Below are 24602 nucleotides of genomic sequence, written 5' to 3' on the forward strand. Positions count from 1 at the left end.
ATACAACTTTCACCCGTCCATCTTCACACCCACTCTGCAGACTAGCAAAGTGAATTAACCCGCAGTGTGGTTTTTCAATTAACAGCTCTAGGAACCTATTGTCCAGAGCTGCATTTTAAATTTAATCTACAGTCCATATTCAGGTCTAAAGATTAGTGGCTGAAGTTAATATTTTGCAATACATCCTAAATCCAGAATATGTTCTTACAGTCCCTACTCTTGGCCTTCCTGGACAGAAAACAAATTTGTACCAGGAAAGGCCATCCTTAAGGAGGATCTACTCAAATAGGGCAGCAGAAATGCCCTGTTTGGAACTCTCCCAATTACTCTATGTGCATCTACATCTACCCTATCATCCCTAATGGCTATTTGCAAGATGTTAAGCGGAGAGATTGCTCCAGAAGTTAGACCAGCAGTCTTTAAAATGCAGCTTTGTCATTGTACACCTGTTGCTTCTTTCCCTGCTGGCTGATTGCAATCTAATCACATTCTTTATCTTCACCCCTTCAGTCTCTGATAGCTAAAACTCTGCAGTGGTTACCAATGGTTCCTCTCTTTCCAGGGACACCAGCAAGGTCAATGTATGAGGCTCACAGACCCTCTCATTGATGTACAGCAGGGTTTGCAGTGGTCTCCATTTGAATGACAGCAAGGACCTCACCCTGGCGGCACCCCCTGCTGTCTGTCCATTTGATTAAAAGGGCCCAGCTCATTTGTATTCACTCTCTATTCAGGCTGTGGTGAATGTCTTCAGATGCCATGCACAATTTCTTCTCTTTCTCAGTCTTCCATGCTGTCAAAGTTGTGAATTTGATGTCTCTGCTGTAATTCTGATTGCTTCCCATCGATTTTCCCCAATACCTTTTTCTAGTCCAAACAGTACAAGCAATCATCTGCTTTCAGCAACCAGTCTTCATTGATGACTAATGGTGCACTTTAATATGCTGTTCCTGGTTGGTGTTGTGCACTGTGTCCTCTGCCTTCGCACTTGCTGTGGTCAGGTCTGATGCAGTTGACTGGTGCTCGCCTGCAATGACACTGTTGCTGGTACGCTTGATCTCCTGCTCTGTCTGTGGTGTTAACAAGAAGGTGAGTCATACCTTCCTTTTCTGCTCTTTACTATCCCCTTTCTGGTGAGCCTTGACTTTAATCACCTCTACTCCCTCAGGCAGCCACACTACATCTAACCACTTCTGACTGTGCTTGGCCGCTCCCCTTGGGACCTTCTGACATGATGCCCGAACGTCACCCTATCCCTCCTCCCAGCTTGGAGCTGTCTCTGTGCGCCACATTAGCTGCTTTGCAGGTCACCTGTTCGCTGTCCCTCTCATGTCCGTGTTATCGAGGCACGACTGTGCAAGTGCGTGGACGTCAGCCAGTTAGAACAGCAAGAAGAGTTTAAAAGAAGACAGCTTTATAGAGCGGGCAACAGAGTAGAGGGCTTTGGTTTAACGGGGCTTCGGCAATGATGGGTTGAGGCGAGGTAGGTTGCCTGTGTAGAATACAGACAGGAAGCATGTGCGTGAGGCTGGTGTTCTGTGCTGGGTGTAGGATGTGGGAAGTCCTGGAGACTCCCAGCCTCCCGGACGGCCACATCTGCGCCAGTTGTGTCAAGCTGCAGCTCCTTAGAGACCGCATTGGGGAACTGGAGATGCAGCTTGAATACTTTTGTCTGGTCAGGGAAAGTGAGGAGGTGATAGATAAGAGTTATGGGCAGGTAGTCACACCGGGGCCTGGAGAGACAGATAAGTGGGATAGCAGACAGGAGAGGAAAGGGCAAGAGTCAGATACTAGAGAGTACCCCTGTGGCTGTCCCCCTAAACAATAAGTACTCCTGTTTGAGTCCTGTTAGGAGGAATGGCCTACCTGGGGAAAGCAACAGTGGGTCGCGCCTCTGGCACAGAGTCTGGCCCTGTGGCTCAGAAGGGTAGGGAACGGAAGAGGGTGGCAGCAGTGATAGTGGACTCTATAGTTAGGGGGTCAGACAGGGGATTCTGTAGACGCAGGAAAGAAACACGGATGGTAGCTTGCCTCCCAGGTGCTGGGGTCCAGGATGTTTCTGATCACGTCCACAATATCCTGAAATGGGAAGGAGAACAGCCAGAGATCGTGGTACATATTGGTACCAATGACATAGGTAGGAAAAGGGAGGAGGTCCTGAAAACAGACTAAAGGAGTGAGGAAGGAAGTTGAGAAGCAGGACCACAAAGGTAGTGAACTCCGGATTATTGTCTGTGCCACGTGTCAGTGAGTATAGGAATAGAGTGAGGTGGAGGATAAATGCATGGCTGAGGGATTGGAGCAGGGGGTAGGGATTCAGATTTCTGGATCATTGGGACCTCTTCAGGGGCAGGTGTGACCTGTACAAAAAGGACAAGTTGCACTTGAATCTCAGGAGGACCAATATCCTGGTGGGGAGGTTTGCTAAGGCTATTGGGGAGAGCTTAAACTAGAATTGTTGGGGGATGGGAACCAAAATGAAGTTCTCTCACAAATAGAGAAAGCTTGGAGACAATGCGAGAGGGAGGAAAGGCAGGTGTTAGAGAGGGGACACACTCAGACTGATGCTTTGAGATGTTTCTATTTTAATGCAAGGATTATGAACAAAGCGGATGAGCTTAGACCGTGGATCAGGACTTGGAGCTATGATGTTGTGGCCATTACAGAGACTTGGATGGCACAGGGGCAGGAAGGGTTACTTCAAGTGTCAGGCTTTAGATGTTTCAGAAAGGACAGGGATGGACGCAAAAGAGGTGGGGGTGTGGCACTGTTGATCAGATATAGTGTCATGGCTGCAGAAAAGGAGGGGGTCATGGAGGGATCATCTACGTAGTCTCTGTGGGTGGAAGTTAAGAACAGGAAAGGGTCAATAGCTCTACTGGGTGTTCTTTATAGACTTCCCAATAGTAACAGGGACATTGAGCAGATAGGGAGACAGATTCTGGAAAGGTGTAATTATAACAGGGTTGTTGTGGGAGATTTTAATTTCCCAAATATTGATTGGCATCTCCCTAGAGTGAGGGGTTTAGATGGGTTGGAGATTGTTAGGTGTGTTCAGGAAGGTTTCTTGACACAATATGTAGATAAGCCTACAAGAGGAGAGGCTGTGCTTGATCTGGAATTGGGAAATGAACCTGGTCAAGTGTCAGATCTTTCAGCGGGAGAGCATTTTGGAGACAGTGATCTCCTTTACCATAGTGTTGGAGAGGGATAGGAGCAGACAAGTTAGCAAAGTGTTTAATTGGAGTAAAGGGAAATATGAGGCTATCAGGCAGGAACTTAGAAGCATAAATTGGGAACAGATGTTCTCAGGGAAATGTACAGAAGAAATGATGGCAAATGTTCAGGGGATATTTGCAGGTATGTTCTAATGAGACAGGGAAAGGATGGTAAGGTACAGGAACCAAGGTGTAGAAAGGCTGTTGTAAATCTCGTGAAGAAGAAAAGAAAAGCTTATGAAAGGTTCAAAAAACTAGGTAATGATAGAGATCTAGACGATTATAAGGCGAACAGGAATGAGCTTAAGAATGAAATTAGGAAAGCCAGAAGGGGCCATGAGAAGGCCTTGGCAGACAGGATTCAGGAAAACCCCAAGGCATTCGACAAGTATGTGAAAAGCAAGAGGATAAGATGTCAGAGAATAGGACCAATCAAGTGTGACAGTGGAAAACTGTATGGAACCAGAGGAGATAGCAAAGTTAATGAATACTTTGTTTCAGTATGCATTACAGAAAAGGATCTTGGTGATTGTAGGGATGACTTGCAGCAGACTGAAAAGCTTGAACATGTAGATATTAAGAAAGATGTGCTGGAGCTTTTTGAAAACATCAGGTTGGGTAAGTCACCGGGACCGGACGGGATGTACCCCAGGCCACTGTGGGAGGTGAGGGAGGAGATTGCTGAGCCTCTAGCGATGATCTCTGCATCATCAATGGGGACGGGAGAGGTTCCGGATGTTGTTCCCTTATTCAAGAAAGGGAGTAGAGATTGCCCAGGAAATTATAGACCAGTGAATCTTTATTTCAGTGGTTGGTAAGTTGATGGAGAAGATCCTGAGAGGCAGGACTTATGAACATCTGGTGCGGCATAATATGAATAGGAATAGTCTGCATGGCTTTGTGAAAGGCAGGTCGTGCCTTACAAGCCTGATCGAATTTTTTGAGGATGCGACTAAACACATTGAAGGTAGAGCAGTAGATCTAGTGTATATGGATTTCAGCAAGGCATTTGTTAAGGTACCCCATGCAAGGCTTATTGAGAAAGTAAGGGGGCATGGGATCCAAGGGGACATTGCTTTGTAGATCCAGAACTGGCTTGCCCACAGAAGGCAAAGAGAGGTTGTAGATGGGTCATATTCTGCATGGAGGTCAGTGACCAGTGGTGTGCCTCGGGGATCTGTTCTGGGACGCCCCTACTCTTCATAATTTTTATAAGTAACCTGAATGAGGAAATAGAGGGATGGGTTGGTAAATTTGCTGATAACACAAAGGTTGGGGTGTTGTGGATAAGGTGGAGGGCTGTCAGAGGTTACAGCGGGACATTGAGAGGATGCAAAACTGGACTGAAAAGTGGCAGATGGATTTCAACCCAGATAAGTGTGAAGTGATTCATTTTAGTAGGTCAAATATGATGTCAGAATATAGTATTAATGGTAAGACTCTTGGCAGTGTGGAGGATCAGAGGGATCTTGGGGTCCAAGTCCATAAAACATTCAAAGCTGCTGCGCAGGTTGACTCTGTGGTTAAGAAGGCATACGGTGCATTGAACTTCATCAATCGTGGATTTGAGTTTAAGAGCCAAGAGATAATGTTGCAGCTATATAGGACCCTGGTTAGACCCCACTTGGAGTACTGTGCTCAGCTCTGGTCACCTTACTATAGGAAAGATGTGGAAACCATAGAAAGGGTGCAGAGGAGATTTACAAGGATGTTGCCTGGATTGGGTAGCATGCATTATGAGACTAGGGTGAGTGAACTCGGCCTTTTCTCCTTGGAGCGACAGAGGATGAGAGGTGACATGATAAAGGTGTACAATATGATGAGAGACATTGATTGTGTGGATAGCCAGTGGCTTTTTCCCAGGGCTGAAATGACTAGCACAAGAGGGAACAGTTTTAAGGTGCTTGGAAGCAGATACAGAAGAAGTGTCAGAGTTGTTTTTTTTTACACAGAGAGTGAGTGCGTGGAATGGGCTGCTGGCAACGGTGGTAGAAGCGGACACAATAGGGTCTTTTAAGAGACTCCTAGATAGGTACATGGAGCTTAGAAAAATAGAGGGCTATGGGTAACCCTAAGTAAGGACATGTTTGGCACAGCCTTGTGGGCCGATGGGCCTGTATTGTGCTGTGGGTTTTCTATGTTGCTATTTCTCCTTATCTTGAGTCTATTATTGCACCTGCCTTACTCAGTGTGTCTATCCGGAGGATAGTACCTTCATTGTTTGAGCACACCCAGAAATCTACAGGAAGCTGCACTCCTTCAATCTCAAGTACCTGGGGCTGATTTCTCTCCACCCTCATTGTTTCACCTCCTGCACTGGTAATGTAAATCGCTTCTCCAGTCGTGGGCAGGGGTAGATCAGTTATCGATACTGACAACCCCGACCCCGTGCCAACTGACAGTTATCATTGCTGGCCCCCGAATAAACCTCTTGTGTACATCCGCGGAAGACCACCACTGGCAATAGAAGTGGCCATCAGCCGTTTGTCTGACCTCGCCAGCTCTATAACCTGGTCTGCAGCCAAATTGGAAAGAGAATGCTGTGGATTCTGCCTACTTTAAAAAGTGCTTTTTACACTTTCCTCTGATTTCAGGACACTGCCTTCAACCATGGCCTGAGTAGCTGCAGCTGTAATAAATCATCTCCTTTACCCTCCCACATCTATTCCAGCAGTTCCTTGCTATGTGCCCCGGTTGCTGACACACAAAGTAAGTTCTCTGTGATGTCACAGCAGCTACATTCACTACAGCCACTTTATGACTCCTCCCCCTCCTCTTGCCTATCACACTGCCCATGAGACTATCACAGAGAAGGTCAATCCCACCGCTGTCCCCAAATCTAAAACTTCCTGGTGGGCTGAGCTCAAGTCTTCCTTCAGCATTTTCAGGAAAACTGGGTCATCCCTCCCTAGATTATCCAACCCTGAATACTCCTCATACACTCAATATACATTCTGTATAACTCATAGCTGGCTTGTCAGCTCTCTGAATCACTGACATTATCGCTCCCCTGTTACTCCCACCTCCCCTCAGTCCCTGCCTCGCTTCTTCTTAAAAGAAACATTACCTCTCTTCATTTCTGGCATTTCCTGTCATTGCCCATGTGCCATTCTGCACTCCCTGGGCCATACTATCCCATATATTCCTCGGTCACTTTGCTCTTACCAGCACTTGTACATCTTTAAGGTGTATCTTGTGAATTTCAACCATTTCCTTGAGCTCGCGCCAGTATTCTGAATTCCCACATGCAACTTTAAGTGAGGGCAACACTGACAAAGTGCTCTGCTTCTCCCGGGGGTGACGGGCTTATGAATGGTCATAATGAAGGTCAATAGTTGGCTTGGATCATCAGGGTTCTCAACACATTACTTGAACTCAATAGGTGCTGTCCTGACAGACTTATTTGTGTAAAACCACTCCCTGAAGTATCTCCACACTAACTCCCACACTCTACAAAATATAGATGATGGATACAAATGAAACAGTACAAACTGTATGTACTCTGCAATCTGCCACTGATGTGCATCTGAACTCTGAACACCTGTTGTATTCTTTTGCATCTAACTCTTATATGAAGGTTGCAGATGTATTGTTAAAACACACACACATTTGCAAACGCACATGCTAAAACAATGTTCCCAGAGCAAGTATACACACCCCCTGCTGTCCCAAACCTTCAATAACTACCCTTCGCAAGTGGTAGCCCTATTTCACTGAATGACCACACATAAACACACACACAAGCACACACCACATTTTATATTTACCAGTTAAGTTCTTTGCCATATTCGTGATGCTTCATGAACCCAAACGGGTCCAAGTGTGAGATGACTAGCCACACGATGGGTCACAAGAAGGTATCCTGAACAAGCACCAAATTTTATAACATGAACTCAGCAGGCCAGACGGCGTCAATGGAAAAAAAATACATTCGATACTTCAGCCCAAAACTCTCCTTGATCCTACTTGCTGAGGACGTTTCACGGACCATCCAGGTTCTCCTAATTCCCTTCATTACTTCTTTTCTGGATACTTTATACTAATGTTGTAAATATGCACTTATCTCACTTTAAAGTAATAATGATCTCAGACACGCAATATGGACTTCCTATGTTTTGCTTTCAATTAGTTATTATGTTTTGGAGTTTCCAAAAATAATAACATACAGTGGTATGCAAAAGTTTGGGCACCCCGTCAAAATTTCTGTTACTGAATAGCTAAGTGAGTAGAAGATGAGCTGATCTCCAAAAGTCATAAAGTTAAAGATGAAACGTTCTTTTCAACATTTTAAACAAGACTAGTGTATTGTTTTTGTTTTGTACAATTTTAGAGTGTAAGAAAGGAAAGGAGCACCATGCAAAAATTTGGGCACCCCAAGAGATTTGAGCTCTCAGATAACTTTTACCAAGGTCTCAGACCTTAATTAGCTTGTTAGGGCTATGGCTTGTTCACAGTCATCATTAGGAAAGGCCAGGCGATGCAAATTTCAATGTTTTATAAATACCCTGACTTCTCAAACCTTGTCCCAACAATCAGTAATCATGGGCTCCTCTTAAGCATCTGCCTAGCACTCTGAAAATTAAAATAAATGATGCCCACAAAGCAGGAGAAGGCTATAAGAAGATAGCAAAGCATTTTCAGGTAGCCATTTCCTCAGTTCGGAATGTAATTAAGAAATGGCAGTTAACAGGAACAGTGGAGGTCAAGTTGAGGTCTGGAAGACCAAGAAAACTTTCTGAGAGAACTGCTCATAGGATTACTAGAAAGGCAAATCAAAATGCCCGTTTGACTGTGAAAAACCTTCAGGACGATTTAGCAGACTCTGTAGTGGTCTGTTCTACTGTGCAGCGACACCTGCACAAATATGGCCTTCATGGAAGAGACATCAGAAGAAAACCTTTCCTGTGTCCTCACCACAAAATTCAGCTTCAGAAGTTTGCAAAGGAACATCTAAACAACCTGATGCATTTTGGAAACAAGTCCTGTGGACTCATGAAATTAAAATAGAATTTTTTGGCCGCAATGAGCAAAGGTATGTTTGGAGAAAAAAGGGTGCAGAACTTCATGAAAAGAACACCTCTCCAACTGTTAAGCACGTAGGTGGATCGATCATGCTTTGGGCTTGTGTTGCAGCCAGTGACATGGGGGAACATTTCACTGGTAGAGGGAAGAATGAATTCAATTAAATACAAGCAAATTCGGGAAGCAAACATCACACCGTCCATAAAAAAGCTGAAGATGAAAAGAGGATGGCTTCTACAACAGGATAATGATCCCAAATACACCTCAAAATCCACAATGGACTACCTCAAGAGGCGCAAGCTGAAGGTTTTACCATGGTCCTCACAATCCCCCGACCTAAACGTCTTCGAATATCTGTGGATAGACCTCAAAAGAGCAATGCATGCAAGACGGCCCAAGAATGTCAAAGAACTAGAAGCCTTTTGCAAGGAAGAATGGGCGAAAATCTCCCAAACAAGAAATGAAAGACTCTTAGCTGGCTACAGAAAGCGTTTACAAGCTGTGATACTTGCCAAAGGGGGTGTTACTAAGTACTGACCATGCAGGGTGTGCGGGCAAGAGCTGACTGGCTGAGAGGCAGGATTGTTAGGAACTGCTGGTGGGGAGAGGAGGAGACTAGCAGTTGGGGCTGTTGATTGAGTGGGTGGGGACTTTGGCATGGAGGAGCCTAGTAGTTTGGAAAGGGTTAGTTTGTAGCCTATAGCTGCAAAAGGGAGGGGGAAGATTGAGATTGAAGGAGGGCGGGAGACTGTCGAATATTCCAGAAGTAAGGGTAGCCAAAAAAGAAAGACCTGAAGTAATGGGGGACAACAAATTGAGGAAAATGGGTGGATTGGAGGGATTTATAGTTCTGTATAAAATTAAAGGTCAGAAGGAAGGAGGAAGAGGATTTAGAGCCCTTAATCCTTTGAAAGTGGCAGCAGCATTAGAGAACCAAATAGGTAAAGGATTCCAGGCCAAGATTTTGTCTAATGGATTGCTGAAAATTTGTTGCAAGGATATTGACCAATATAACAGTGCTAAAATGGTGGGAAAATTGGTTGTGAAAGTCGAGTGTATTACTCCGAAAGAAAGGAAGGGAGATAAGGGAATGGTGTATGGTATTTGGTCTGGCATGACTGAAAAGGAAATGTTGGACAATATTAAAGGTGGTCGAGTGATTGAAGCCAAACGTTTAAAATCAAGAGAAGGTGGTAATTGGGATTCTCCTGTTCTTCTGGTTTTTGCAGGTGATGTTCTTCCAACTAGAGTCTATCTTGGGTGCATGTCTTATCAAGTTAGAGAATACATTAGGCCTCCCTTACGCTGTTATAATTGCCAGAGATTTGGACACGTTGCTGGTTCATGTCGAGGTAAAAGAAGATGTATGAAATGTGGAGAGGATCATGATATTAAAGCATGTAAGGCAGCGGTGCCTAAATGCAGTAATTGTGGAAGGGACCATATAGTGGCGTTCAGAGGATGTGAGTATTTTAGTAAGGCAAAGCAGATTCAGGATGTTAGTATCTAACAAAAAATATCATATGCTGAGGCAGTAAAGAAAGTTAATAGACAGCAAAGGATAAGTAAAGAAAAGATTGGAATGATGGGGAGTCAGTTCATTCCAAGTTCTCCAACTATGGTTCCTTCAGGCATGTTGTTGTTGATGTACTGGTCAGGGCGAAAACTACAGCCAAGAGGTCGGATATGATAAAAGCAGTTGTTGGAGCTGCGGAGAGATTCCTTGATATAAAACAGATTTCGCCGGAAAAATTACCTGAGTATATGACAGACAAACAATCATTGAATACTTCCCAGTTGTCGGAATCAGAGAGTACGGAGGAGCTTTATGTGGATGAAGAGGCCAATAATTAGTATTTCAATGTTTTTCATATTACAATGGAATGCAAAAACTTTATCTGCAAATGGTCAAGAATTAAAAAGATTTGTTGGAACTTTTAAAGACAAGCCTGGTTTGATCTGTATACAGGAGACATGGTTAAAGCCTCATTTAGATTTTGTGATCCCTGGATATGATAATTTGAGAGCTGACGGAACGGGTAAATCAGATGGAGGGTGTGCAACTTTCATAAAAACAGGACTCCAGTTTAGAAGACTTGATTTAAAATCTAACCTTGAAATTGTGGCCGTAGAGGTTTGGTTGTGGTCAAATAACTTTGATTAACTTTTATAAACCAGGTAATATGATGTTATCAGATTTAGATGAAATTATGAATAAGGTAAAATGCCCAGTAATCTGGGTTGGAGATTTCAATGCCCATAATCCTATATGGGGTAGTGAAAGTAAAGATAGTAATGGAGCAGTAGTAGAGGAGCTTCTAGGTAAATACAACATGGTACTGCTAAATGACGGAAGGCCTACAAGACTTAATATTGTAAAGAATACTTGTAGTCACTTAGCATTATCTATCACTTCCTCAAACTTAGCTAGGGTTGGGGAATGGGATGTTATGGACAGATACGCACTAGGAAGTGATCACTATCCTATATTATGTAGGTTTGGTAGAAATTTGATAGTAGAAGTTGAGGAGAGGTCTGCTAGGTATAATTTTTCTTTGGCCCATTGGGATGAGTACCAGGAGAAAGCTGTGGATATAATAGAAGAGATTAGTACCGGAGGAATATTGTATCATTTCTTAATATATGCAGTACTAAATGACAATAAAAGAGGACTGCATGTCCTCATAATCTAATCTAATAGCGAGGGCTCCATAGATGATTGGAATGAATCCCTCTGTTGTATAATTCATAAAGTTGCTCAGTTGACTATTCCACTACGGAATGTTCCTAAGGCTCGAGCACTAGTTCCGTGGTGGAATAAAAATTGTGATATAGCAGTAAGAAACAGAAATAGAGCTTACAGGAAATGAAGAAAGTACCCAGTGTTAGATGATGTTATGGAGTATAAAAAGGAAAGAGCAGTAGCAAGAAGAGTAATTAAAAATGCAAAGAGGGATAGTTGGAGAAGATGTTGTTGAACCCTGAGCCCTGAGACACCTATAAAGCAGCTATGGACGATGTGACAAAAGACCAAGTTATCAGAAGATTGATGTCGATAAGAGAGATAAGACAGACAATGGGGAAACACTCAAAATGCTAATATGAGAGACGAGAGAGATTAACAAAAAGAAACACAATTCCGAGTATTGTCAGACCGGTTGCTTTGAACCTGAACTGTTTGAAGTTTGATGGACAGGCGATACCCCAGCAGGGGGATAAAAGGAACAGGTTCACTAAGGCAAGAGACACACCACGACACCACGAGATCACGAGGTAACGAGACCCTGGAAGTGCGGTGTGCCCCCAAAAGTTGGTGGGGGTTTTTGGAGGTCTGGTCGCGGGACCGACCATAGACGCACAGGGTGAGAAGGTACAATCGGCGGGAACCTGGTGTTTGTGTCCACCCTTGCCTGGGTGCCGGGTTCTCCGCAGAAGAACGATCGTATCCGGAACAGAGGGATCACAGTCGGTGACCTCAGAAGATATTAAAAGGGCTCGCGCCGAAAGCTAACTGCGAAGAACAAAGGTCTGTCTGAATCCGATTTGCATATTCTTTCTCCAACGGCACAACAGCGATTGCTGCGAACTACACTAAACTGAACTGAACTCTGCGTCACTTGAGACTGATCATTTTACCGCTAGACTGCGATAGAGCTTGATTGATTCCTATTATCCCAGTTCTGTGTACATGTGTGTTTTATCATTGCTAACCTGTTGTATTTATATCCTTACGTTTAGAGTGCTATGTTACTTATTTCTTTAATAAAACTTTCTTAGTTCCAGTAATCCAGATTCCAACTAAGTGGTCCATTTCTGCTGGTTTGGCAACCCAGTTATGGGGTACGTAACATAAGTGGGGTTCTCGTCCGGGATTTTGAACGCTAAATTTGGGACGGGGTAAATTGATTGGGTTAAAATTCCCGAAAGAAAGAAAAGGCAAACAGCAGAAATGGAGATTGAGGAATTTCTAAAGGCGCCGACCTTGGAGGCATTAGAGGATGCCAGGAAAGCAGAATTAGCAGCTGTGGCCAAACGGTTGAATCTTTTTAAGGGGAAGTCGACAATGAGGAGAGCGGAGATGCACAGAGCTATCATAGAGCATTATGTGCCTAAAGGTGTGTTTCCCCAAGGGGAGCTGGAGGTGATATATATTGGAAAACCTGGTGGAGACGCAGTACAGGTGCAGATTGAAAAATTGAGACTCGAGCACGAGTTCCGGGTAAGGCAGCTAGAACACGAAGAGAAACAGTTAGAACGGCAAGCGAGAGAGAGGCAGTTAGAACGGCAAGAGAGAGAGAGAGGCAGTTGGAGAAACAGAAGGAAAGGGAATTTGAGCTGGAGAAGTTAAAGATGACGGCAGCGCAGAGGCCCATGCTGAACCAAGGTGGAGGATTCAGGGCAACTCAGGAGGTTAGGCTGGTTCCCCCATTTGACGAGACCGATATTGATCGGTACTTCCTCCATTTTGAAAAAGTTGCTGCAAGTCAGGTCTGGCCGAGGGATAAGTGGGCTGTTTTGCTTCAGAGTGTACTAAAAGGAAAAGCACAACCTTACTCGGCCTTGTCCGCAGAAGATGCCCAGAGGTATGGGGTGGTGAAAGAGGCCATACTCAGGACTTATGAGTTCGTCCCGGAGGCATACCGGCAGAGGTTCCCGAATGCGAGGAAGCACGTATTTAGAGTTTGCCTGTGAGATACAGACATATTGTGAGCGTTGGTGCGCCTCAAAAGGGGTCAATGGGGATTATGACAGACTGCTACAGCTAATCCTGATTGAGCAGTTTAAAGGTTGTGTCCCTGAAGGTATGAGACCCTACCTAGATGAGAAAGAGGAAGACACCTTAGCCACAACTGCTAAGTTAGCGGATGAGTATGCGTTTACACATAAAACAAAGTTTACCCCAAGTAAAGGCTACCAGAAGGGTAGTCAGGACGGCGGGCAGAGTCCGCCAGAAAAGTCAGAAAGTAAGCCGGGGACTAGTGAGAAGGATAAGGTAGACCGGGAGCAATTTGGTAGGAAGTCTCCCGGGGTTGTATGCTATAATTGTGGGAAAGCCGGACACTTTGCGTCCAGGTGCTTTGCCCCAAAGAAGGAGACGGGGAAAGGAAAACTGGCGGTTCCGACTGGCTGTATTGAGCCGGCAAACAAACCGCTGGGGGAGAAGAGGTCTGATAAAGTTCAGGAAGGGTGCGAGAAGTTTACTTCGGCAGGATTGGTGTCGGTGAAGGAGGGGTCAAACCCAGTTCCGGTGCGGATCTGGAGGGACACGGGAGCTTGTCAGTCACTGATCTTAAGGAGTGTTTTAGACTTTAGTTCAGAGACCGAGACGGGGGAGGTCAGTGTGATCAAAGGCATTGGGAAAGGGACTGAAGCAGTACCTTTGCGCCAGATACACCTACAAAGAGACTTGGTCTCCGGACCGGTCACGATCGGGGTGAGGCCCGAACTACCGATGGAAGACGTGGAGGTCTTACTCGGTAATGACCTCGCCGGCGGAGAGGTGTACCCAGCAGTAAGATTGACAAGCCAGCCTGCCAGCATTGAGGCCCCGCCCATACACTCACAGATTTATCCCGTTTGCGCAGTGACTCGGCGCATGTCCAGAAAGGCTACCGAAGCTAATATAGATTTAGCGGAGACGTTTTTCCAGCCTTGTACCAGTGGGGGTTAGAAAGTGAAAAGAAGGAGAGTAGTGCAACAGGAGGAAGTGAGGGAGTTGAGGTAGACTTAGCATTAGCAAGAAAGGACTTTATACAGGCACAGGAGCGAGACGAGGAGCTGATGGTTTTGGCGGAGACAGCTCTCTCTGAAGCAGAATTAAAAGGGGAACCAATGGGCTATTATATGAAGGAGGGAGTACTAATGAGGAAATGGAGACCACGTACCGTGCCCGCAGATGAGGAATGGGGAGTTGTACACCAGGTGGTAGTGCCGAAAATTTATAGAGGCGAGATTTTTAACCTGGCCCAAAAGGTACCCCTCGGTGGACATTTTGGGGTGAGGAAGACAGTCGACAGAATTATGAAAGAGTTTTACTGGCCGAACATGAGGAAAGATATTGTTGAATATTGCAGGCGATGCCATTTATGCCAGGTGGTAGGAAAGCCAAATCAGGTCCTGCCTAAAGCACCCCTTCGACCGACACCCACTTTCGGGGAACGTTTTTCCTGAATAATTGTGGATTTTGTCGGTCCCCTGCCCAGAACTGCGAGTGGGCGAGAGTATGTGATGACTATGATGTGCGCCGCCAGCAGGTTTCCGGAGGCTGTGCCCCTGGCAAGCGCCAAGGCTTCCGCAGTGGTAAAGGCGCTTGTAAAATTTTTCACTATGGTGGGGCTGCCCAGGAAAATCCAGTCAGATCAGGGGAGTGTCTTCACATCTCACACATTCCAACGGATGTTGGATGAGATGGGAGCAAAGCAGATTTTGGCCTCCACGTACCACCCAGAGTCCCAAGGGGCGTTGGAAAGATTCCACGCAACATTAAAGACCATGATTAAAATTTATTGTTAAGAGAACGCTAGGGGCTGGGATGATGCTTTGCCCCTCTTGTTATTTGCAGTGAGGGACACGGTTCAAGAGTCATTGGGGTTCAGCCCATTCAAGCTCGTCTTCGGTCATCGGCCCAGAGGTCCCCTGACCTTACTGAAAGAGCAATGGTCCAGTCCGGCAGTCCAAGTTAATGTGATTGATTATGTTTTAAAATTTTGTGAGTGGCTTGAAAGGATCGGTGACCTTGCCAAAGAAAATCTGCGACACTCCCAAACTAAAATGAAATAATGGTATGATAGGCATGCCCGCGAACAAGTGTTCCAAGTGGGCGATCGGGTCTTAGTTCTGTTCCCAGTGGTAACCAACCCCCTCCAGGCGAGATTCCATGGTCCGTACAAGGTAGTTAAAAAGATAGACCCTTTGAATTATGTTCTCGAAACTCCGGACAGGCGTAAACCCACACAGTTGGTACACATTAACATGTTAAAAGCTTACCACGATCAGAAAGCAGATCTAGTTGGTGTTATCACGAAAATTAATGAGGCTGGGGTGGCAAATGATACGGGGAAAACCCATCTTGAAAAGATAAATATGGTGCCGACCCGATTGGAGAACTCTATTGTTTTGGCTAATTTCGCTGATAAGGTCTCTCACATAACCCCCAAACAAAGCGGGCCATTGATAAAGCTAATTAACCGGCATGCAGATGTATGGCCCGATGTCCCGAGGCGATGCAAAGGGACAGTGCATGATGTTGTGGTCACCTCAGACCAGCCTATTAAACAACACCCCTATAGGATGAACTTGGAGAAGGGCAAGCTAGTGGAGAAAGAAATTGAACACATGCTAGCCACAGATATTATTAGGCCATCCAAGTCGGAATGGGCGTCCCCCTGTGTGGTTGTCCCAAAAGTCAATGGGAGCATCCGATTCTGTACAGATTACAGAAAAGTGAACGCCATCACAAAAACTGATGCTTACCCCATCCCAAGGGTAGACGATTGCATCGATAAAGTGGGGAGAGCTAAGTACATCACAAAGATCGATTTGCTGAAAGGGTACTGGTGTGTTCCTGTAACCGACCGGGCTAGAGAAATCTCAGCATTTGTCACTCCCTCCGGTTTATACGAGTATAATGTTTTACCTTTTGGCATGAAAAATACCCCAGGGACCTTCCAGAGGATGATTAATTCAGTGATAAAGGGATTACGGAACACAGAAGCATATATTGATGATTTAGTGGTCTGGAGTGACACATGGGAGGAGCACATTGTGGCGGTACAGGAGCTGTTTAAACGGCTGTCTGAAGCCAACCTGACAGTAAACCTCGCAAAAAGTGAATTCGGCACGCGAAGGTCACTTACCTGGGATTTGTGGTAGGACAGGGGCAGCTGGCTCCGATGCAGGCTAAGGTGCAGGCTATCTCTGAAGTCCCCACCCCGACAGACAAGAGAGCCCTGAGAAGGTTCTTGGGGATGGTGGGGTACTATTGGAAGTTCTGCAAAACAAAACTTTGCGGATATTACCCACCCTCTTACTAAGCCTTTGCCAAAGAATGCTAAGTTGGTGTGGGACGACCCTTTTATCTGTGTCCGGGACGAAAACCACTGAGAAGTTACACTGATCACAACTCATTAGTGTTTTTGGCCACTATGAAGTTTGCTAAATTGGATCCTGGTCTTAGAGGATAATTAAAATAACACATATAACAAGAATGGAAAATGTGATTGCTGACTGTCTGTCAAGGTGTTGACAACTTAAAGTTCTCTGTATTAGCCAAATAGCTGATGAACGTGTATATTTGTGTGTATCTAATAATGTATTCATGCCTATAATTTTTACCCCAGTAAAAATCCTTTGAAGGATAGGGGTGTGACAAAAGACCAAGTTATCAGAAAATTGATGCCGATAAGAGAGATAAGAGAGACAATGGGGAAACATTCAAAATGCTAATATGAGAGACGAGAGAGATTAACAAAACGAGACACAGTTCCAAGTATTGTCAGACCGGTTGCTTTGAACCTGAACTGTTTGAAGTTTGATGGACAGGCGATACCCCAGCAGGGGAATAAAAGGAACAGGTTCGCTAAGGCAAGAGACACACCACGACACCACGAGGTAACGAGACCCTGGAAGTGCGGTGTGCCCCCACAAGTTGGTGGGGGTTTTTGGAGGTCTGGTCGCGGGACTGACCATAGACGCACAGGGTGAGAAGGTACGATCGGTGGGAACCTGGTGTGTGTGTCCACCCTTGCCTGGGTGCCGGGTTCACCGCAGAAGAACGATTGTATCCGGAACGGAGGGGTCACAGTCAGTGACCTCAGAAGATATTAAAAAGGCTCACGCCGAAAGCTAACTGCGAAGAACAAAGGTCTGTCTGAATCCGATTTGCATATTCTTTCTGCAACGGCACAACAGCGATTGCTGCAAACTATACTAAACTGAACTCTGCGTCACTTGAGACTGATCATTTTACTGCTAGACTGCGATAGAGCTTGATTGATTCCTATTATCCTAGTTCTGTGTACATGTGTGTTTTATCATTGCTAACCCGTTGCATTTATATCCTCGTAAACAACGGGAATTCTGCAGATGCTGGAAATTCAAGTCAGGATGAAGGGTCTCAGCCTGAAACGTCGACTGTACCTCTTCCTAGAGATGCTGCCTGGCCTGCTGCGTTCACCAGCAACTTTGATGTGTGTTGCATTTATATCCTTACGTTTAGAGTGCTGTGTTACTTATTTCTTTAATAAAACTTTCTTAGTTCCAGTAATCCAGACTCCAACTAAGTGGTCCATTTCTGTTGGTTTGGCAACCTAGTTACGGGGTACATAACAGCGATCATTCACAGAATGTCAGGGATATATAGGAAACCATCTATCCCAGCTTTGCTGGAAGGAGATATTGAAGCTGTAATCAATAAGGAAAAGGCTGATATGTTTGCAGAGGTGTTCCAAACGTTACACAGTTCTGGAGAGTTAAGTGATTTGAGAAAGGAAATTATGTTAAAGGAAAGTTGGAAATTGGACGGGAATTTGGATGATAATAGCTCCATAAATTTGTTTTTCTCCCTTCATGAATTGCAGGAAGCTGTCCAATCAGGTTCAAACACTTCTCCTGGTAGGGATGGACGTGTTATGAATTGCTTAAGTATTTAGATGATTCTGTATTAATAGAATTTCTAGCATTGTTTAATTCAGTGTGAAAAGAAGGAACATTACCAGTAGAATGGAAGCATGTGGTGGTAGCTCCAGTTTTAAAGCCAGGTAAGGATGCGACTAGTCCTAGTTCGTATCGGCCTATAGCTTTAACGTCAGTGCTTTGTAAAATTATGGAACGAATGGTCACCAACAGACTTGTTTATTTTTTGGAAAATAAGGGACATTTTGCTGCCTATCAAAGTGGTTTTAGAACTGGAAGATCAACAATGGAATCTGTTGCCCTTTTAGATCATGATATTAAAAATGCATTTCAAAATAGAGAAGTAATGGTAAGTGTATTCTAGATATTGAAAGAGCATATGACTCACTATGGAAGGATGGCTTATTAATTAAACTATGATGCGGGAATTAGAGGTAGAATGTTAAATTGGATCAAAGATTTCCTTAAGGAAAAGACAATTCAAGTAAGAATAGGCGGAACAAGCTCCAAGGCAGTTAAAATAGGTAATGGTACCCCTCAAAGAAGTCTCATTTGTCCGGTTCTTTTTAATGTCATGATAAATGATATCTTTGATCAGGTAGGGACAGGATTTGGCAAATCATTGTTTGCAGATGATAGTGCAATCTGGAAAAGAGGAAGAAACATCAAGTATATATTAAGGCAGGTACAAAAGTCTTTAAGATCAGTTGAAAACTGGGCTAATAAATGGGGTTTTAGGATTTCTGCTTCTAAGTCCAAATATATGATTTTTGGCTTTAGAGGAAAAATTCCTGACTGTGAATTGTGTCTATATGGTTCTCCACTAGAAAAAGTCAAGGTATTCAAGTTTTTAGGTGTCTGGTTTGATGAAAGACTTACTTGGAGGGTTCATATAGAGAAAACAATTGGAAGATGTGAGAAAGTTTTAAATGTTATGAGAACTATTGCTGGATGCGACTGGGGAGCAGGGCAGGAAACTATGTACTTAATATATCTAGCTATGATTAGGTCAGTTATAGATTATGGTTGTATTGCTTATGGTTCCGCTGCTACGGCAGTGCTTGGAAAACTAGACACTGCAGTCCAAAGCTCTTAGACTCTGTTGTGGAGCTTCTGGAACAACATCAGTCCCGGCATGATGTGTGGAGATGGGAGAAGAGCCTCTGCATTTAAGACGAATTCAGTTGGGCCTGCAGTATTAGGCAAAACTGAATGGATTCAATCGCAGTTGTCCATCAAAGTGACTTTTGCAGGGGAAGTTGGAACACCAAAGTAAAGTTAAAAGATATCCATTTTTAGATTTGGTTAACAACTGGGCTGTGAAATTGAAACTGACTGAGGAAGATATAGTTGACTAAATTTGCTTGCTACCCGTCCCTTTTTGGCTCTTTCCAGAACCAGAAGTAGACCTATTCCTCCTTTTTCAGCTTCAAGGAAGCAGTGCAATTTCATCAGCGTTGATCACAAATGAATATTTAAATAATAAATGGGTATCTTATCTGAAGATTTTTACTGATGGCTCAGTGGACCCAGAGAGCAGTAGGGCAGGATTTGGGATGTATGTACCTCAACTTGGAGTTAAGATTGGTCATCGGGTTTCAGATGGTGTTTCTGTCTTTGCAACAGAATTATTAGCAGTCCTCTGGGCCTTATGGTGGATAGAAGACTCTCGACTACGTAGAGTTATCATCTGTTCAGATTCTGCTGCTGCCTTAGGGGCTATAAAAGGGAGTAAATCAAAAGCTCGTCCTGACATAGTTATTGAGATTCTTTTAGTGTTGTTTAGAGTAGGGAAGATGGGTTGTGCAGTTAGACTTTCATGGATACCTGGGCATGCTGGGATGGAGGGAAATGAAATTGTGGATGGTATTGCAAAGTCCTCTTTACAGAGCAGGCAAGTAGAAATTAGAGTTTTCCTAGGCAAAGCAGAATTGAGAAGTAGGATTTAAACAGGTATAGAGAAGAAGTGGCAGGAGGATTGGAAAAATGAATTGAGGGGCTAGACGTTATTTCTCTAGTCAATTACTAGTTAGAAAGGTCTCAGACTGTTACCTTTTAAGTCGTAGAGATATGGTGAAATTAACAAGACTTAGGTTGAGGCATTGTGGGTTAAACTATTATTTAAAGATAATAGGAAAACATCCCACTGGATTATGTGACTGTGGTGGTCCAGAGACAGTCCAGCATGTTTTGCTGAGCTGTAATCGATACAAATTGAAAGAAGCATGTTGTTCAAGAGGCTGTCTGGCTTAAATTTATTTTGGTTTTCTATTAAATCTTTGTTTGGCTATTAAGAAAATCAACATCTGATTGAAGAGTCTATTATTCAGTTTATACGTGAGACTAGGTAATATTCGAGAATTTGAGTTCCCTGAAGTTCTATAATTTATTATACATCCTGCAGAGGGCTGTAATATGCCTAGATGTGTCTAAGCAGCGGGAAATAGTAGAAGAAGAAGAAGAAGAAGAAGAAGACGACAACGACCATGCAGGGTGCCCAAACTTTTGCTTCGGGCCCTTTTCCTTTTTTGTTGTTTTGAAACTGTGAAAGATGGAAATAAAAAAGAATTCTTACTTAAATATTAAAGAAATGTGTCATCTTTAACTCTATGCCTTTTGGAAATCAGGTCATCTTTTACTCACTTAGCTATTCACAGTAACAGAAATTTTGACCAGGGGTGCCCAAACTTTTGCATACCACTGTATATGTACTTTAATAATAAATCAGGTTTGAACTTCCGTATGTTGAAATAGAGTGGCACTGATTCATTGGTTTGTGTCCCATTTTATGCTTTTACTGACTTAAAATAATTGAAATCATTAAACTGTGTAACAGCACAGAATGTGCCTAAGATATTTTTAAAAATCTAATGTCTTTTTGATGTTCCTCTAACTTTTATAATGCAACTCAAGCATGACAATACCAGTGGGCACAAATATCCTGCATTGTTGATCCCAAAAATACAACAGTCAGGTCAGTACTGTAATATGTAAGTGTTAACTTGACATGATTATCCTGGAATTGTGCATTGTACTGATTTAGTAATATCCAAGTAGTTCAATGAGCCACCATGAGCCAGTGCTGTAGCTGGATTCAAAGCAATTGTGCATTATAAATCTCTTACTAGCTCTTCTTTCAGTTAGTCCTGACTAAGGGTCCCAGCCTGAAACGTCAGCTGTACCTCTTCCTAGAGATACTGCCTGGCCTGCTGCATTCACCAGCTACTTTTATGTGTATTATAAAAATTAGTTCTATCCCTCTGGAATTTTTGTTTATCTGGATTTGGACTTCCATGACTTGTTTCTGTAGCCTAAATTGGAAATTATTTTTTTTATTATAAAATAATTTACTCTGCGAAAATCCAGTTGGAATGAACAGATCATATTTCAGTAAAGTAGAGAAGGTGTCAGCAAGGATGGAAGCCTCCTAGCCAGAGTTGCTGCATACCTTCTGTTATTTTGTGTTTTTTTTTGTTGAAGGAGGGCCTAATTAGAGAAAAGTAGCAGCATGAACAGAACTGCCAGTGCAGAGAACAGTCTGAACTTGGATGGGCAGTGATCATATAGATTGTACTTCAAATCACAATATCTGCTTCAGTGAGATTTTTGAACTCAATCTAGTGCTTACTGCCAAAGGAGGTTAGTTAATTACAATGAAGTTACCCAAGGCCTTTTCTCAGTGGACCACCAGCTTGCATTTTGGTGCCAAAGGCTTCCAGGACTCAGAGGATGTTCATTCTAAAATTTCCAGAGAATGTATTTGGTCACATTTGACACTCTGGTGGTGGGGGGGGGGGGGGGGGGGGAAGGAGGATATCCTGTCCCAAACTTTCAATCCACTTCCTTTCACTGAAATGAGGGAAGTAATAATAGACAAGACAGATGATTCATCTTCCTACCCTCAGATCCACCTCAGATCAGGCTTTCTGCAAAGCACAGAGTCCATGGCATATGTTTATAGTCATAGTCATACTTTATTGATCCCGGGGAAAATTGGTTTTCATTACAGTTGCACCATAAATAATAAATAGTAATAGAACCATAAATAATAATATGTAAATTATGCCAGTAAATTATGAAATAAGTCCAGGACTAGCCTATCGGCTCAGGGTGTCTGACCCTCCAAGGGAGGAGTTGTAAAGTTTGATGGCCACAGGCAGGAATGACTTCCGATGATGCTCTGTGCTGCATCTCAGAGGAATGAGTCTCTGGCTGAATGTACTCCTGTGCCCACCCAGTACGTTATGTAGTGGGTGGGACACATTGACCAAGATGGCATGCAACTTAGACAGCGTCCTCTTTTCAGACACCACTGTGAGGGAGTCCAGTTCCATCCGCACAACATCACTGGCCTTACAAATAAGTTTGTTGATTCTGTTGGTGTCTGCTACCCTCAGCCTGCTGCCCTAGCACACAACAGCAAACATGATAGCACTGGCCATCACAGACTCGTAGAACATCCTCAGCATCGGCCGGCAGATGTTAAAGGACCTCAGTCTCCTCAGGAAATAGAGACGGCTCTGACCCTTCTTGTAGACAGCCTCAGTGTTCTTAGACCAGCTTTGAATAGGAATTGGAAGGCTTATAGGAATTTGCCAGAAGTTCAATATATTTTCAGAGACCTCACCAATGTTTCTGTGTCTTACATCTGTATCTTACAATGTTTCTGTATCTCCTGTGAAGCCAAACTTTAATCCAATTTACTACTTCGCACTGAATGCCAAGCAACTGAACCGTATGGACCAGGCTCCCAAGCGGGACCTTGTCAAAAGCCTTGCTAAATTCCATGTACGCAAAACCTACTGCCTTGCCTTCATCAACTTTCCTGGTAACTTCCTTGAAAAACCCTACAAGGTTGGTTAGACATGACCTACTGTGCACAAAGCCATGTTGACTATCCCTATTCAGTCCTTGCCTATTCAAATACTTATATATTTGGTCCCTTAGAAAACCTTCCAATAACTTACCCTATAATTTCCCAGCTTATTGTTAGAGTCTCTCTTAAACAACAGAACCATATTAGCTATCCGCCTATCCTCCCATGTTTTAAATATCTCTGCTAGGGCTCCTGCAACTCCTACACTAGCCTCCAACAGGGTCCGAGGGAGCAAACTATCAGGCCCTGGGGATTTATCTATCCTAATTTTCCTCACGATAGTAAACAACTCCTCTGTAGTCTGTATGACCTATTGCTGCTTTGCCTCACTTCTATGGACTTGGTATCCATCAACTGAGTAAGTGCAGATGTAAAAAAAAAACCCATCTCATTCAGCCTGATGTCTAGGTGGCCACTTGGCTCTTCCACAGGACCAATTTTGTCCTTGCAATCCTTTTGCTATTAAATTTCTTGCTAATCCTAAGAACCCTTAGGATTCTCCTTCACCTTATCTGCTAGAGCAACCTCATGCCTTTTAGTCCTCCTGATTTCTCTTGAGTTTCTTGTACTCATCAAGTATTTCATTTTCTCCTTCCTGCCTGTAGCTGCTATGTACCTCCTTCTTCCTCTTAACCAGGGCTCTTAACCATATCTCTTGAAAACCAAGGTTCCCTAACCTGTTAACCTTACCCTTTATTTCAACATTAACATACAAATTCTGTACTCTCAAAATTTTACTTTAGAATGTCTCCCACTTACCAAGTATATCTTTGCCAGAAAACAACCTATCCCAATCCAAACTTTCTGACCATCTCAAATTCAGAATCTCAGCCTGAGGACCAGTCCTATCCTGCTCCATAATTATCTTGAAACCAATAGCGTTATGATCACTAGACGCAAAGTGTTCCCTACACAAACTTTTGTTAGCTGCCCTGCCCCATTCCCTAATAGGAGATTGAGAATCACATTCTCTCTCATTGAAACCTTTATGTATTAATCGAGTACACATGCCTGAACACACTTGACAAATTCTATCCCACCCTCCCCTTTTAAAGTATGGGAGTCCCAGTCAATATGTGAAAAGTTAAAATCACCTATTATTACAACCTTTCAACAGTCTACAATCCCTCTACACATTCTCTACCCACCATTTACCATTCCTTTGACCACTATCCATCAATCATTTCTCCATCTATAAAAGTAATTGATCTACATCCTGCTGTATCCTTTACCAGTTTTTCACTCTATCCAGAACATCAGCAACCTTCATATCATCTGCAAATTCACTAACCCACTCACGAGTTTTTATCCAGGCAAGTTACATACTGTATATCACACACAGCAGAAGTCCCAAAATGGATCCCTGCAGAATAAACACAGACCTTCAGCCAGAGTAAGTCCCATCGACCACTATCTTCTTCCTTCTATGGGCAAACGAAGTCTGAATCCAAACGGCCAATTCACCATGGATCCCATGCTTCTTAATCTTCTGGATCCACCTCCCATAAGGAACCTTGTCAAACACCTTATTAAAATCCATGTAGGCAACATCTACAGCTCTACCTTCACACATAAAAGTTGCTGGTGAATCGCAGCAGCCCAGGCAGCATCTCTAGGAAGAGGTGCAGTCGACCTCTGACGAAGGGTCTCGGCCTGAAACACCGACTGCACCTCTTCCTAGAGATGCTGCCTGGCCTGCTGCGTTCACCAGCAACTTTTATGTGTGTTGCTTGAATTTCCAGCATCTGCAGAATTCCTGTTGTTTACAGCTCTACCTTCATCACCTCCACAAAAAACTTAATCAAGTTAGTAAAGAGACAACTTGCCCTATACCAAGCCATACTGACTGTCCC

The sequence above is a fragment of the Mobula birostris genome, chromosome 1, assembly GCF_030028105.1.
Source record: "Mobula birostris isolate sMobBir1 chromosome 1, sMobBir1.hap1, whole genome shotgun sequence".
Lineage (NCBI taxonomy): Eukaryota > Metazoa > Chordata > Chondrichthyes > Myliobatiformes > Myliobatidae > Mobula > Mobula birostris.